Source organism: Orcinus orca, chromosome 13 (genome assembly GCF_937001465.1).
Source record: "Orcinus orca chromosome 13, mOrcOrc1.1, whole genome shotgun sequence".
In the NCBI taxonomy this organism is placed as follows: Eukaryota; Metazoa; Chordata; class Mammalia; order Artiodactyla; family Delphinidae; genus Orcinus; species Orcinus orca.
In genome coordinates, this window is record NC_064571.1 from 67731967 (window position 1) to 67749139 (window position 17173).

Consider the following 17173-nt stretch of genomic DNA (forward strand, 5'->3'; position numbering starts at 1 on the left):
ATATGAATGAAAATAAAACTACATGATTATGAAACTAAAAAAGCAGAACTTTAAAATGAGTGTGGTTAGAGTCCTGAAAATTCTAACAAAACAAAAAATTCTCAAAGAGACACAGAACTGGGAAAAGAGATTAATCATCTTCTTAAAAAAAGACATAAAAACATAAAACAAGGAAAATAAATTTTTCAGAAAACTGGAAAAATAAATTTTCTAATAACTCTAAATCTACACATGGTTAGTTCATCAAAAATATAAGAAATTACTTGTCAATGAAAAAAGTCATAAGTTCAATTATGGCATTAAGTATAATCTGCTACTTGGTTGAAAAAAAATTAGAACTTGTAAAGTAAGGAAAATTTTAACAAAATGCTACTATGAACTTGAAATTCTTTCCATTGCAGAAAAAAAAAATGTATCAAACATTCAAACTGGTTAATAAGTACCCAGTAACTATCACACAGCTTCACTAGTAAGAAAAACAGACTTTATTCTCTGCAATCCAAAAGCAAAACTGAAAAGAACTTCATGATATAAATGATTACAAATTATTCTACTTTTCAGGTCTAAAAAAAAAATAGTCAAAATACATCACCATCAACTTTACAAATACCATTGAGGTTACATTTTCTTTTCTATTTTAAGGTCACTTTGTAGCCTATTTAACTTTAACCTCTGTTACTCAATCATGGGAACAAATAAATGATAGTCATTAACAAAGAGAAGGCAAGAGCCAAGTGTTATTACCAATAATTAATATAAGGGTAAATAAAATGAAAATGTTCTTAATCAAGGGGAGAGAGCTAATGCTCTCCTCCCCTGAGGTGACATATTTCCCCCCCCATGGCTGCTATAACAAATTACTTGGTGGCTTAGAACACCGTAATAAATGTACTCTTTCACAGTTCTAGAGGCAAAAAGCCTGAAAACAGTATTAGTAGGCCAATACTGAAATCAAGATGTCAAGCCACACTCCCTTCAGAGGCTTTAGGGGAGAATCCATTCTTTGCCTCCTCCAGCTTCTGATGGTGCCAGAATTCCTTGACTTGTGGCCACATCACTCTAATCTCTGCCTCCATGGTGGGTCACCTTGCCTCCTCCTCTTCTCTGTGTGTACCATCTCCTTCTGCCTCCCTCTTAAAAGGGTATATTTAATTGCATTTAGAATACAACCAGATAATCCAGGGTTAACTGCCCCAGCTCAAGACCTCCAATTTAATCACATCTGCAAAGACCCTTTTGGCCATATAAGGTTACCAGAGATCAGGACTTGGATCTCTTTTGGAAAGCTATTTTCAGCCTACCACAGTGTGTCTCCTTAAAAACATACACCAAACCCTTTGGTCAGGAATTAGGTAATCTTAGTCTCCAGATTTCACAATGCAAAGTCACAGGCCTTCTGACTCTCATAACAATAAACACATACCTCTGAAATTAACTCAGGAATCTATCACCAGGTGTAAAGGAGACTATCACAGAGGACATCCATTTGTCTCTCAAAAATATAAAAGAAACATTAAATCTCTATTTTACTGTAAAGATGAATGAAATTCTACTCAAAGTTTGTAGTCTCTCCTGAACTATCTACATGCATGTTATCTCACATGCATACCCAATATATCGAGTTTTTTCTCCCTTCTACATTGGTAAAGAGGGGTCTTTTTGTTGGCAGGATTTTCTTATTTCCCCAACAAACATTACAGAATTGGGTAATAATAAACTAAGTTTTTAAATGAATTTGAAATGGACTACTTTCCAAAAGCAGCAAAAATTATTTTTATTGTCTGAATTTTTCCAACACATAATTTTAAGGCCCACCAGCCCTTGAACTCCTTCAGAATCAAGCAGTTTTCATTCCATAAAATCAAAATTCAAGATGAATTAAACAGTTATATGTAAAATATGAAAGCATTAAAAATTAGAATATAGCAATAGAAAAAATGAGCAAAGAAAACAGTCACATACGAAACACTAAAAAACAAAGAAATCAAATTAAAGCAATGTGATGTCAGGTTTCCAACTACTACCCTTCCATATTTGACAAGGATAATATTGGGTTGGCCAAAAAGTTCATTCTGGTTTTTCTGTAACATCTTATGGAAAAACCCAAACGAAGTTTTTGGCCACCCCAATATCTAGCAAAAGTGAGGGTATGAGGACACAGGGACTCTTAAACATACTATTACTGAGAATATAAACTGATAGAGACCTTTTAAAAAGCAATTCAGCATAGCCGACAAGATTTAAAAGGCAAATAGATTTGTACCAAATAATTCTTCTTCTAATCATCTATCCTACAAAAATACTCATCAAAGTGAGGGGAAAAACTTATGTATAAAAATGCCCACTGGCCAAAGCAATCTTGAGAAAGAAAAACGGAACTGGAGGAATCAGGCGCCCTGACTTCAGACTATACTACAAAACTACAGTAATCAAAACGGTATGGTACTGGCACAAAAACAGAAATATAGATCAACAGAACAGAATAGAAAGCCCAGAAATAAACCAAAAAAATTACAGTCAATTAATCTACAACAAAGGAAGCAAGACTATACAATGGGGAAGAGACAGTCTCTTCAATAAGTGATGCTCAGAAAACTGGATAGCTACATGTAAAAGAATGAAATTACAACATTTTCTCACACCACATACAAAAATAAACTCAAAACGGATTAAAAAACTAAACGTTAAGACTGCAAACCATAAAACGCCTAGAAGAAAACAGGCAGAACACTCTCTGACCTAAATCATAGCAACATTTTTTTGGATCTGTCTCCTCAAGCAAAGGAAACAAAAGCAAAAATAAACAAAAGGGACCTAATTAAACTTAAAAGCTTTTGCACACAAAAAAACACCAACAAAACAAAAAGACAACCTACTGAATGGGAGAAAATATTTGCGAGTGATATGACTGACAAGGGGTTAATATCCAAATAGATAAACAGCTCATAAAACTCAATATCAAAAAACAAACAACCCGATTAAAAAATGGGCAGAAGACCTAAACAGACATTTTTCCAAAGAAGACATACAGATGACCAACAGGCACCTGAAAAGGTACTCAACATGGTTAATTATCAAGAAATGCAAGTCAAAACCACAATGAGATATCACGTCACACCTGTCAGAATGACTATCATCAAAAAGAACACAAATAACAAATGTTGGCAAGGATGTGGAGAAAAGGGAAACATAGTACACTGCTAGTGGGAATGCAAACTGGTGCAGCCACTACAGAAAACAGTATGGAGGTTCCTCAAAAAACGAAAAGTAGAAATACAATACAATCCAGCAATTTCACTCCTGGGTATTTACCTGAGAAAAAAAAAACAAAACCACTAATTTGAATAGATATATGCACCCCTATGTTTACTGCAGTACTATACACAATAGCTAAGATATAGAAGCAATCTAAGTGTCCATCAACAGATGAATGGATAAGGAAGATGTGGTGTGTATTTTTCATAGATATATATATATATATATATAAATATATATAAAATGGAGTATTGCTCAGCCCTAAAAAAGAATGAAATTTTGCCATTTGCAACAACATGGATGGACCTGGAGGGTATTATGCTTAGTGAAATAAGTCAGAGAAAGATAAATACTGTATGTTATCACTTACATGTGGAATCTAAAAAGTGAAATGAATGAATATAACAAAACAGAAACAAACTTACAGATGTAGAGAACACACTACTGATTACCAGTGGGGAGAGGGAAGGGAGGTGGGGCAAGATAGGGGTAGGGGATTAAGAGATATAAACTATTGTGTATAAAATAAATAAGCTACAAGGATATATTGTACAGCACAGGGAATAGAGCCAATATTTTATAATAACTTCCTAACTTCCTTCCTTCCTCCCTCCCTCCCTCCCGCCTCCCTCCTTCCCTCCCTCCCTTCCTTTCTTTCTTCATTTATTTTTGGCCACGCTGCATGGCATGTAGGATCTTAGTTCCCTGACCAGGGATTGAACCCATGTCCCCTGCAGTGGAAGCACAGAGTCTTAACCACTGGACCACCAGGGAAGTCCCTACAGCAACTTTAAATGGCATATAATCTATAAAAGTATTGAATCACTATGTTGTACATCTGAAACTAATACTGTAAACCAATGATATTTCAATTAAATAAATAAATAAATAAAAATTCACATGCTCACTGAAATTCTACTTGTATGTGAAAATTAGAAATAGTATAAATGCCCATCAATATAGAAATAGCTAAATGATGGTATATGTCTACAATGGAATTCAATGTAGCCGGTGAAAAATGAAATACAACAATATAAGCTGTCATTTAGAAAGCTAGCCATGATGCATTAAATGAAAAAAGCACTTAAAATATAGTAAGTAAATTATTCTGTTTTTACTTAAAGGGAAAAAACAAAATAACAAACATATATAATTGTAATATGTTTACATATTAATAGAAGCTATATTTTCCAAAAAATCTTATGACATGGGAAAATCCTTACAAAATTAACTGAAAAGAGTACAACTACAAAATTGTATATGCAACTATATAAACAAAAGCAGTACAATATTAATAAACAAGGGTGACTACCTGAGTAATGTGATTTTGAACTGTTCTTTATACATTTTTTATTTTCCAAAATGCATGTTATTTACAAAATCACAATAAAAATTAAAGTTTTGTTTTGTTTTGTTTTTTAATTCATTGATGTAATGTTCCTTTATTTATTTATTTGGCTGCGCCAGATCTTAGTTGCGGCACTCAGGATCTTCATTGCGGCATGCGGGCTCTTAGTTGAGGCACGCAGGATCTAGTTCCCTGACCTGGGATTGAACCCAGGCCCCCTGAATTGGGAGCGTGGAGTCTTAACCACTGGACCACCAGGAAAGTCCCTTGTTTTGTTTTTAAATGGGAGCCCAGATGACCAAAAAACTGTTATGCTTTAGCGAGTCAGGAATGATTCAAACCCTACAGAATACAGGAGATTGAGTATAAAATGACATAGTGAGTTCAGGTACAAAAGAAGACCTTTTAAAATACATATTTACCAAAACTTGCCCAATATAAAGAATGCTATCTCCTTCAGACTGGTTACTTGAAATACTGTATTTATTCTGATGTTGCATTACTAAAAGTAATGTTAACCAACATGATCACCCAACCTTATCACCTAGGTAGGTCCTAAAATAGTTTTGGGATCATTTCAAACAACTCTAGTCTCAAAGAACAGAGACCTAGCACAAATTCAGTTAGTTAAAACATGCTGCAGCTTTTGAAGACATGTTTTGAGACAGGGAATAGACCCTGGCCTTCAGAAAAGGTTCCCTCCACATAAACTATTCACTGCCATCAACACCACCTTTCCATACATGTCCAACAACCTCCTCCATTCCTTTCACTCATGAGCTTCCTCACTACAAGCGTCCTCTCCCCAGATGTGACAATTATCAAAATCCTACCATCTTGGTAAGACCAAGCTCCAAATACATCTGCTCCATGAAGCTGCTGCTTTTTTGAACTCCAAAAGCATTTCAGTATCTATACTGCTCATTGATCAGCATGTGCTATTTTTATACTGACAGTCTTTTAATATATTCTGACTTCCCAGTTATAGTTTATAAGGAACTGGAAGGTATATCTTCCATCTCCAGTGCAGTTCACTGGAGATGCACATTGAGTGGTGGCCCATCCAAGAAACACAATAGGTGTTTGTTTGCTTTGCTTCTATATAAAGTTTGGGACAGTATTATTGTTAGTTTGGGCTTGACGGACTGTGGTGAGCCTTGAATGGCTGCCTAAGAAGTGTGGGTTTTATCCTGCAATAATCTAGAGCTGAAAGTTCTTAAGCTCAAAAATGATGTGATAGAAGTGTATTCTAGCAAAAGTACTCCTTAGTCCACAGTTGCCAGATTTGGGGGAGACAGTAACATTTCAAGCAAGGAAGGAAGTCGGCTGAGCATAAAGGGTTAAAAGTCAGAAAGCACTGGGTTCTCTAACACCTCCAGCTCTTGGCAAGTTATACGACTTCTTAAAAGCTTCCTTTTCTTTATCTATAAAACAAGGATGAGAAAACCAGAACCTACCTAGCTGCAGTAAGTATTACAGAAAATCACAATGACAGTAAGTGCTACAGTGGGATTCAAGCACATCACAGTTCAAGCTGTTAAAAGGATAATTCAAACAAACAAAAAGGCAACACTGTGTCTCCCATACAAATATAAAATGAACGCCTGTCTATGATTTTATGTAACTCATTAATTAATTATGGAATAAATAAGATGTTTCATCTGGTTCAAAAGTGGATCCAAAGAACACAAACATACAGGCATCAGGAATGGTGAAATGGATGTGCTTAATAGATCCAAAACCTGCTTCCCCCACAAAAGAGGAAAAGAAATCAACAGCACCTCCAACCAACAAAATTCATTTGCATGTCTAAGGACAAGAGCAATTTGCACTGCTGTGAGTTATTCACAACTTACAACATTATAAAATAAATCAAAAAATAATAAAAGCTGTAGATCCCATAGATTAGATCTCCAGGAAATGTGCTTTAGACCACCTAGTTTCCAATGAAAACATCCCGTAATCCCTTTTGTACATTTCAAGACTTTCACAAATTTTCCTTACATAGTTCTTAACCACCATGCACATTGCCTTTTTCTTCTTTTAGAAAAAAATCCACAGCTTCAAGATCTCTGACAACCATTAGAAAAACTGAGTTAGTCCCCTCCATAAAACTAATCTTTCACTACAATAAATTGTTTTCTTCACATACTAAACCAGAAATTTAGAATTATTATGTATTTATATATAAATGCAGAAATAAATTAATTCATTGGATTGTCAAGCTTCTTAAGAGATCTAAAACTAACGAGGGTTTGGTTTTACTGAACAATGACAAGGAGAATTACTCTCTGAAGGAAAAAAGACATAGTTAAATTGTCACTTCCAAGTAACTGACCCAAAATTAACTTAAGTGTCTAACTGGCCAATATATGCATCTTAATTTCCACCCTATGTTTTTCTTCCATAAGAAAAATCAATCCCAGTCCAACTACCACTCCAGTAAAATCAAGTAGATGTACTGCTCCTACTGCTCCAGCTAAGTGCAACTAAAAACCCTGGACATCATATATGAAACAAACAAAAGACTCTGAAGGTGGGACTTCCCCGGCGGTCCAGGGGCTAAGCCTCCGCACTCCCAATGTACGGGGCCCGGGTTCGATTCCTAGTCAGGGAACTAGATCCCACATGCATGCCGCAACAACGAGTTCACATGCCGCAACTAAAGATCCCACATGCCACAACTGAAAAACCTGCCTGCCGCAACGAAGATCAAAGATCCCGCGTGCCACAACTAAGACCCGAGCAGCCAAATAAATAATTAAAAAAAAAAAAAAAAAAGACTGAGCATGGAGAGAAGGCACACTAGCTAGGGAGGCACCTTGGGACCCGTCGAACAACATGGTAGTGAGTTCTCTGGGTTTTCCTTTTGCCTCATATATATCACGTGGACACAAAGCTGAAGCAGCCAGCAATCCAGAAATACCAATGGGGGCTGACAAAAAAGTTCCTGCTCTTTCAGAAAACCAAGAAAAGAGCAGCAGAGCAAAACAGAAGACTTGCAGACAATAACCACTGGCACTCCAGCCAAAAACCACAGGAAAAACTGTGGCTCATCCCCACCCACAACAAGGTAAGCCAAGTAGGGAGCCTGAACTTTCCCTCTCACCAGGCTGTACTGTTGTGTCTCAACATTACAGGTTACCCCCCTTACTCGCTCCCCTTACCCCCCACCCTCACTCCTGCAGGGATGATATCAAAGGCAGAACTTTCTTCCCTTGCCAGGTAGGTGTAAGACTCCCCCTTGCCCTGCCTCAGTGTCTATGAAGACCACCTGGAGAGCCTGGACTTCTACTGCCATGACAGTCAGGAGGCTCCCCTTCTCATCTCCACCAGGCTGGTATGAGACAAGGCCTAGTAGAGAGTCAGGACTTTCTCTGCCCTCCAGGGGTAAGAAGGCCATCCCCTCCCAGTGGTGTCAGTACAGGCCATGTGGAGAACAGCAAGAAGGCATAGTAGTATCAGTGAAGGCCTAGAGAGGAGCTGAAACTTCCACCCCTGCCCAGCAGCAGCGAGGAGCCCTGCTTCATGTGTCAATGGACCAATTCCTCGAAAGCACACAAACCCAAGATGAAATAGATAATCTGAATAGCCCTGTGACTATTAAGGAAATTAAACTCGTAATTTAAAACCTCATGAAAAAGAAATCTCCTGGCTAAGATTGTTTGATGAGAGAATTCTACCAAATGCTTAAAGAAAAATTAACACAATCTCTTCTGGTAAACACAAGAATAAGGAGCACTTTCCAACTTACTTTATGAAGCTAGTACTTCCCTGATGCAAAACCCAGGAGGGCTTCCCTGATGGCGCAGTGGTTGAGAGTCTGCCTGCCGATGCAGGGGACACGGGTTCGTGCCCCAGTCTGGGAAGATCCCACATGCCGCGGAGCAGCTGGGCCCGTGAGCCATGGCCGCTGAGCCTGCGCGTCCGGAGCCTGTGCTCCGCAACGGGAGAGGCCGCAACAGTGAGAGGCCCGCGCACCACCAAAAAAAAAAAAACCAGGAAAAGACAGTACAAAAGAAAAAAACTATAGACCAATACATGAATGTAGGCACAAAAATCCTTAGTTGAATATTCAAGAATCAATGTAACCCACAATATTAACAAACTGATAAAATACATATTCACAGGATCATACCAATCTATACAGAAAAAATTATCTGATAAAAAACAATCCTGTTTATGAGTAAAACTCTCAGAAAAAAAAAAAAAGGGAATACAGGGGAACTTCCTCAATTAGATAACAAGCAACTATAAAAAAACATACAGCAAACATCATTACACCTAATGCTAAAAGAAAAAATGAACAATGCATTGCCCCTATTATTGAGAACAACAATGTCCACTCTCACCACTCTTATACAACACAGTACTGAAAATTCTAGTCAATGCAAGAAGGCAAGAAAAGGAAATAAAAGCCATACAGAAAGAAGAAATAAACCTGTCCCTATTTGCAAATGACATGGTGGTTTCCATAGACAATCCCAAGAAATCTATCCAAAAACCTCCTAGACCCTCCTAATATGTGAGTTCAGTAAGGGTGCAGATACAAGATAAATATACCAAAGAAAAAAAGCAACTGCAAACTGCATGTCAATGGAAAAGACAACCTACGGAATAGAAGAAAACTTCTGCAAATCATATATATGATAAGGGGCTTATAAGAAGAATATATACAGAACTTCTATAACTCAGTAGTAAAAAGGCAAATAACCCATTAAAAAATGGACAATGGATCTGAATAGACATTTCTCCAAAGAAAATATACTAATGCCTGATAACCACATGAAAAGATGCTTGACATCATCTGCCATCAGGGAAATGCAAATCAAAACCACAATATCAACTCACACTCAGGAGAATGTTTTATTATAACTTCTCTAGAATGGCTATAATCAAAGAGATAATAACAAGTGTTGGGGGAAGATGGAGAAATATGGGAACCCCCATATGCTGCGATGAGATTGTAAAATGGTACAGCCTGGAAAAGTCTGATGGTTCCTCAAAAAATTATACCGTATTATCCAGAAATTCAACTCCTAGTTATATACCAAAAAAAAAAAAAAAAAAAATTACAACATACATCTGCACAAAAAACTTGTACATGAATGTCCATCAACTGATGAGTAGATAAATAAAATGTGGCATATCCACACAATGGAGTATTATTCGGCCATAAAAAGGAATTAAGTACTGTTACATGCTGCAACAGGGATGAACACTTAAAACATTATGCTAAGTGAAAGAAGCCAGTCACAAAAGCCCACATATTATATGATTCTACTTAAAGGAAATGTCCAGAACAGGCAGAAAGTAGATTAGTACTTGCCTAAGTCAAAGGTGGGAGGATGAGGGGACATGAGGTGTCACTGTTAATGGATACAGGGTTTCTTTTTGAGGTGATAAAAATGTTCTAAAATTAATTGTGGTAATGGTTGTACAACTCAATGAATATAGTATTAAAAATCACCGACTACCAGATCCACAGCTGACTTCTTTCTTGAAACTTACAAGCTGATTCTAAAATTCATGAAGACTTACAAGGGATCCAGAATAGACAACCCAATTTTGAAAAAGAAGAACAAAGTAGGAGGACTCATACTTCCTGTTTTCAAAACTTACCACAGGGCTTCCCTGGTGGCACAGTGGTTAAGAATCCGCCTGCCATGCCAATGCAGGGGACATGGGTTCGATCCCTGGCCTGGGAAGATCCCACATGCCGTGGAGCAACTAAGCCCGTGTGCCACAACTACTGAGCCTGCGCTCTAGAGCCTGTGACTCTCCATTGACTAATAACATTGAACACCTTTCTATACACGAAATGGCCACACAGAGATCCTCTTTTAGAAAGTGCCTATTCAAAACTTTTGTGCATTTTTAAATTAAATTGTCTTTTTCTTATTAATTTTACACAATACACATACATTCTGGATGTGAGTCCTTGGTCAGAGAGATGAATTGAGAATTTCTTCTTCCAGTCTGTATTTTGCCCTTCATTCTCTTCATGGTGTCTTTAGGTGGAGAGAAATTCTCAATTTTAACGAAGTCAAATTTATCAATCATTGTTACAATCATTGCTTTAAGTCTTTTTTAAGAAATCTGTGCCTACTCTACTCAGTAGTTCTTTGATTTGTGCTTATGGTTTGAATGGTTCTGACCTTGCTCTGAATTCATGAATTCCTGCATCTTTGTAAGGTTTACAATTTCACCTTGCAGTCGATTTGAAATGCATTCATGTTATGTTGTTGGTGATAGACAACTTTAGTGTTATGAACGTCTGAGAGGAAATCAGTTTTACAACTAGAGGATTCATCTGTGACTACTTCCGTATTATGACTTCTGTACAAATACATTAAAAGCATACTGTTAAAAAGGTGAGGAAAACCCTCTAACACCTGTTATTCTAACATTTTACCCCAAACATACCTTAGATGATTCTTCCCACTCCCTTTGAGGGGCTTTCCTCCAATGGGCCACTTTATACTAGACCCTACTGACTTTGATGATATAATTAAGTGTTCTGCAGTCTCAGAAATCAAAAGCCTAGAGGCTTCTGTTAAGCCAGGTTCTATTACACCTTATGTGACCCAACAACCTCAGAGGGTTTACAATTCTCCAGAAAACCGGTAACAAAGAACTCCTTGCTCCATCCTCTTTCCTAAATTAATTAACAGAATCTCCTTTCTCTAACCACAGTTACCAAAAAACCAAAATGAACAAATGTAACAGCTTAGTCTTCTCTTTACTAGCTCAGCAGGTGCTCCCCTCCCCCATCCAGTTATTCTTCACACCCAGCCAATCTTCCATTCTGCCTTCCAAATGTGTGGTGGCCTCTGAACTTTGCTGTCACAGTTAATGCCCTGCTTCACTCCCTCACCATCTCTGGTCTGGAGTATGGGAACTGCCCTTGACTGGTCTCTTCCTTACATTTTGTCTTTGACCCTGTCACCACCAAAGTCCCCTCTCCAGAGCATAAAGTTGATCATGTTACTCATCTGATTAAGATCCTTCTATAGGTCCCACTGCCCACAGGATAAAGTCACTCTCTTAGTTGAGAATTCACAATCTGGCCCTAACCTTTCCTGGCTTCTTTCTTAGCAACTCCTGCAAAATTTTGGCCTGACACCTGGGCACCCATGCCCTCTTTCTCATCCTAATTTTGCACTGCTTCCTCCTTTGGCTAGAAGTCCCTTCTCCCTTTATCCTGCAATCAGCTCCTTCCCTTCTTGCACAGGACGACCCCAGCAGAAGTAACTGTGCCCTAGTATGTGTTTCTGCAGCTCTCTGTACCCACCACCACTATACTTGAGTCCTTATCACCTGTATTAGTGAATCACTTATTTGTTTTTCTCACTCAGGATTAGGAATTAATCTTTACATCCCAAGGACTTGGCAGGGCAATTCCATGAAGGTTCAATGAAAGAATGAATGTCCCAGCCACTTTTATTCATGTCACCTTCTTTCTATAGACACTAGAAAAATTAGTACAAATATGTCAAAGCAATGAACCTAACACAAGTTGTCTTTTAAAAGTCACCCAGCAAAGTATTCTTTTAAAGAGTTTAATAAAAAACTAAAACCTTCCTCAACCATAGATTTGTGCTTCCTGTTAGAAATTAGTAACGACTCTTTGCTTTAAAATACTTTTAGGGACTTCCCTGGTGGCACAGTGGTTAAGAATCCACCTGCCAATGCAGGGGACACGGGTTCAATCCTTGGTCCGGGAAGATCCCACAGGCCGCGGAGCAACTAAGCCCGTGAGCTACAACTACTGAGCCTGCACTCTAGAGCCCACATGCCACAACTACTGAAGCCCGTGCGCCTAGAGCCCGTGCCCCACAACAAGAGAAGCCACCACAATGAGAAGCCCGCACACCGCAACGAAGAGTAGCCCCAGCTCACCGCAACTAGAGAAAGCCCGCGTGCAGCAACAGACCCAACGCAGCCAAAAATAAATTAAATAAATTAATTTTTAAAAATACTTTTAAAAATAACGGGCATCGGGCTTCCCTGCGGCGCAGTAGTTGAAAGTCCGCCTGCTGATGCAGGGGACACGGGTTCGTGCCCCGGTCCGGAAAGATCCCACATGACGCGGGCCCGTGAGCCATGGCTGCTGAGCCTGCGCATCCGGAGCCTGTGCTCTGCAGCGGGAGAGGCCACAACAGTGAGAGGCCGCAAAAAAACAAACAAAAATTAAAAAAATAATAATAATGGGCATCAAAGGTGGGATGAATATACCACTTAACCAAAGTAACTGGAGTCATCACCATATAAATCACTACTGGATGCCAAGGGAATGAATCACAGTTATTATTTATACAACTAAAAGACCACAAACAAAATTACTTCATTGGAAGTCTGTCCATATATATCACCTTTACACATAACACATCTGCATGATACAGGAAGATGGTATGCATGGTGGTTAAGAACACAGTCTGGCATCATAATGCTAGTCTTGCAATTTGGGGAAAATAACTTAAAACTTCAATGTGCCTCAGCTTCCTCGTGTAAAACAAAGATGATACACAATGTTGCTGGGTGAGTGAGCCCTTAAAGGCTCTTGGAACAGTGCCTGAGGAGCAAATGCATAGTAATAAATGTCAACTGTCAACACAGTGCTTTTAACTTTTTTAAGCCCTTTTACATACACTTTTTTTTTTTTCCCCACAACAGCACAGTGAGATTGCTTGGAGAATCACTTTGTCCATTTCCGAGACAAAGTACTGATAGAGAGGTCATGATTCCCCTAAGATATTTTAAGTGGCAGAGTAAGAACCAGAAACTACACTTAACCCCAACCCCAGACTAAACTGACTGAATCTCCACAGATGCAGTGTGGAAGAAAGATTCTTTTGGGTTTTCCCCATTGTTTACCCTTGGTTATCAGCAACAGCCAGACTAAGCACCTGGTGGGAAGAAACGGACCACCATTTGCTCAAATTAATAGGTAAGAGAAGCCTCATTTTCACAGTGCCTGATGCATAGCAGGCAGTCCAAAGACAACTACTGATAACAAACAAGCAGTGCCACTGTGCTTTCTCAATAACAGAACAAGGCACTCCACAAAATTAAGACTGCTACCAAAAACAAAAGTCACTTAATTTACCTATCTGTCACATCAAAGTACAATGTAGCAACAGGAATTTAAAAAAAAAATTTAATGAATTTTTTTGTTTTACTCTCAAAAACGTAACAGTTTTGCAAGAAGGGCTCTTTCATCAAGACAGTTTTTTAAAAACTAACCCAACTAGTTATACTTCATGACAGGTCTTTGCTCAAATAAGGGACCTACATGAATGGACAAAATTGCATTACTGTTAACACCTTCACCTATACTTATCTTCATTACATTCCTGGGCTTCAGCTGAAAGTCAATCCGCAGTCTTAACATGCAGCCAAGTGCACATGGAATAGAGTTAATGAACTTCGAAGGCAGAGGCAATGCTCCCGGGGAACCCACCGGAACCAAGGAAATACCAGGAAGCAAAACGTCTCTCCCAACAGCTAAGCGCCCGAACTTTTTATTTCTTCTCTTCAAATGGACAACTAGGAGCTCAGATTCACCTTGACGATCAGACTTGACATCAGCCCCTGGCTAGGGCCTACCTTTCCTTTTGCGGCACTGCCACTCTGGCACCTACAGGCAGACGCCCGGAGCATACACAAATAAGCCAGATCCAGCCCTTTCCCTCCACAGCTCATGTCCAAGCCTCGCACGTGGCGGCCACTTGGGACCTTTGGCACATCTGATTTAACAGCGGCAGAGCCTGGGCTGTGTTCGCAGCGGTGCAGCTCCCGGACCCTCCCCAATCTGGAGCAGGAAGGTCTTGGTGCTCTTCTGTAAACACCTATCAGATACCTGGCCCTCCTCCTCCCGCGGCCACGTCGACCCGGCCCGAGCCGCCCCGCGGCCCCCGACGCCTCCGCTAGCCTCCGGGAGTCGCTTCCCCGCGCCTCCTCTCACCTGAGCCGACGGCGCCGCCACCCGCGTGGTGACCCCAATTCCCCGTCAAGTAACCGTTACAGGGGGCCGCAGCCCAGGGAGGCCCGCGGCTCGGGTGGAAGAGCCCATGGGGCTGCTCCCCCTCCGCCGACCCAGGATTCCCCGGCCGCCGCCGCCATTTTCCCCGTGCCGTAAACCCCACCTGACGGTTCCAGCTTCTCACCTGTGACTAGCAGACGACCACGCGCGACACCGTGGGGAGCGCGTGGGCGAACTGGAGAATCCCTGAGGGTCACAACCTCCGTGCAGAACCCGCCGCTAATTCATCCCGAAGCGGGAGGCTTCGGGCCAGTCGCCCTTGTAATGCGTCCCGGCAGGCTCCATCCTGATTGGCTGCGAGCGCCTTGAGGCAGCGGCGTCCCCGGCTGCGTGAGAAGCCCAGGTCCCCGGAGCCCCGCCCCTGCTTCCCCCGCCTGGGGCTCCCCGGGCGCGCGACACTGAGGGCTCCCTTAAAGTGACCACGCTCATTTCCGGCCCGCCTCCAGGAGAGGAGGGACCCACAGAGCGAGGGGGTGTAGGGGCGAGTAACAATAAGAAATAGAGAATGCCGGAGGGCATTGTCCCAGGGAACCTTATGGTCCCTCTAACCCCTGGAGTTTCAAAGTGACAATAGAAATCTGGGGAGTTTAATTTACAAACTGTGGACTGACAAGAAAGGCACAACCTAAAAATTAAGAATTATGTTTTACTGGACGAACATACTGAGGACTTAAACCTAAAAGGCAGCCTCTCAGATCGCTCTGAGGGACTGTGCTGAAGAGGTAAGGAAGGAGCCAGGATATTTAGGAGCTTTTGCAACAAAAACCAGGTAGTCGGAACTTTAAAAGGTTACTGTTCATTAAAAACCAGACATCTCAAGTTAATGAAGTTAGCACTTTTCTACCTATGGAAAGACGCCAGAGTCTGGGCTCATCAAAATCATTCCTTTGAAATGCACCTTAACTGTCTAGGGCCAGTATCCTGTTTTTTTTCCATCCTGAACTCCCTCAGGGTGCACGGTGCGGGGGGGGGGGGGGGGGTGTGCGGCAACTGTGTTGGCTCATGGCTTGATGGCCACAACATCCTTTGTTTATTGAAATGGCTGGTGATATTCTTTGTCCACAAAGCCTAACCTACAGGGGCAAATCAGTAATAGAACCCGTTCTAGAGCTTAGGTTCCTGACGCGCAGCACCAAGCTCTCCCTAGCATGCAGCTTCTCCAGTCCTAGGGAAACTTTCCCTCCTCTGAGCATCCGCAGTACTTTCATGATAACCCTCATAAAAGGCGTTCAGCACTTTCTACTGTGGGACATCTGTCCCCTAACCTACTAAACTCTAAAGCTCCATAATGGTGGGTACTGTGATTAAACCTTTTTTCATTTCCTACACCATGCCTTCCTCCTGCGAGTCTTCAACAAAGATTCACTGAATTAAAATCCTAAAAAGAATAAACATAGCCACCCATCACACACTTAGCCACTATACATATGTTTATGTGTTTTATTCATTTATTCAACAAGGTACAGAAGGGGATGAATTGTTTTTCAAAGTACAAGATTCCTGTCCTCATATATTTGTAGTGTAACGATAATGAACATCTAGGTTTGGGATGCATAGCTTCAGTATAGCTAAATTATATTCCATAGGCATTTCCTGGCGGTCCAGAGTTTAGGACTTGGCACTCTCACTGCCTGGGTCTGAGTTCAATCCCCGGTCAGGGAACAAAGGTCCCGAAAGACATGTGTCGCGGACAAAAAAAAAATACATATATATATATATATATATATATATATATATATACTCCAGAGCTCTCTGTGAATCAAAAGTTCCCTTGTTCTTTTTCTAAATCAGCTTCACAGACTCTCCAATTTTGTTCAGAAATACTGAAATATTTTAAGATATGCTGAAATTGTGTTAGAAAATAAACAACAGAGGGAAACACCAATACAAAAGCCAACTCTGTCAATTACCCCTGTGACCTTAGGCCTCCTTTTTTATCTGTAAAATAAGATCACTAATATAAAACTTCTCTAAATTCTTTTCTTCCCCCAACCCCTACAAGTTTTTAACTTTCTTGATGTCAGAGGCCAGCGGGAAAACCCTGAAGGCATTGGAGATGGGTTTTGAAAGAAGAGATTATAATCTCTTCTTTATAAGAAATTATAATAGTTTATCTTTGCATCTCCGCAACTCCTAAAACAAACAGTGCCAACTGAGAAAGAACACCACACATTTGAATACAGCAGATGCTGAATAAAGTTTAACTGACTTGATGAATCATCCTGGTTTCTTCTCTATTTCACTTTCCTAGCCTTAGGCTTTTCTGGAGGGTGGAGTGGTAGGACCTGAAGGATAGGGTCAAAACTATGGAGTCTGAAGGTATTAGCTCTTTTTTACCCAAACTGCTTCTGACACCCACCACATGTGTGGCTTCTCCACACCAAGCAGTTCTCCAGTTCTCTGTGGACACCTACTAGGTGTCCTGCAATGTAATTCAGTTTTGACACTAACTGCTTGGAATTAATGCAGACCCCACAGGTTAAGGGCTTAGTTCCACAAAACTGCTCTGCACTTCAGACACCAAT

General features: G+C 40.4%; 1 protein-coding gene across 6 annotated transcripts in view; it reads right to left on the reverse strand.

Annotated features, from left to right (window-relative positions):
* LCLAT1 (lysocardiolipin acyltransferase 1) overlaps positions 1-14963 on the reverse strand; it is a 214305-nt gene extending 199342 nt beyond the window's left edge. For 2 of the 6 annotated variants that reach the window (XM_033425221.2, XM_033425222.2), the window contains exon 1: positions 14773-14962. The gene's annotated coding sequence lies outside the window, so the exon portion shown is untranslated. Of the gene's footprint in view, positions 1-14570; positions 14726-14772 lie in introns of those variants that run through there. The other 4 variants (XM_049696339.1, XM_033425218.2, XM_004268182.4 and 1 more) reach the window with 4 other exon arrangements.
* Positions 14964-17173: the final 2210 nt, after the last annotated feature.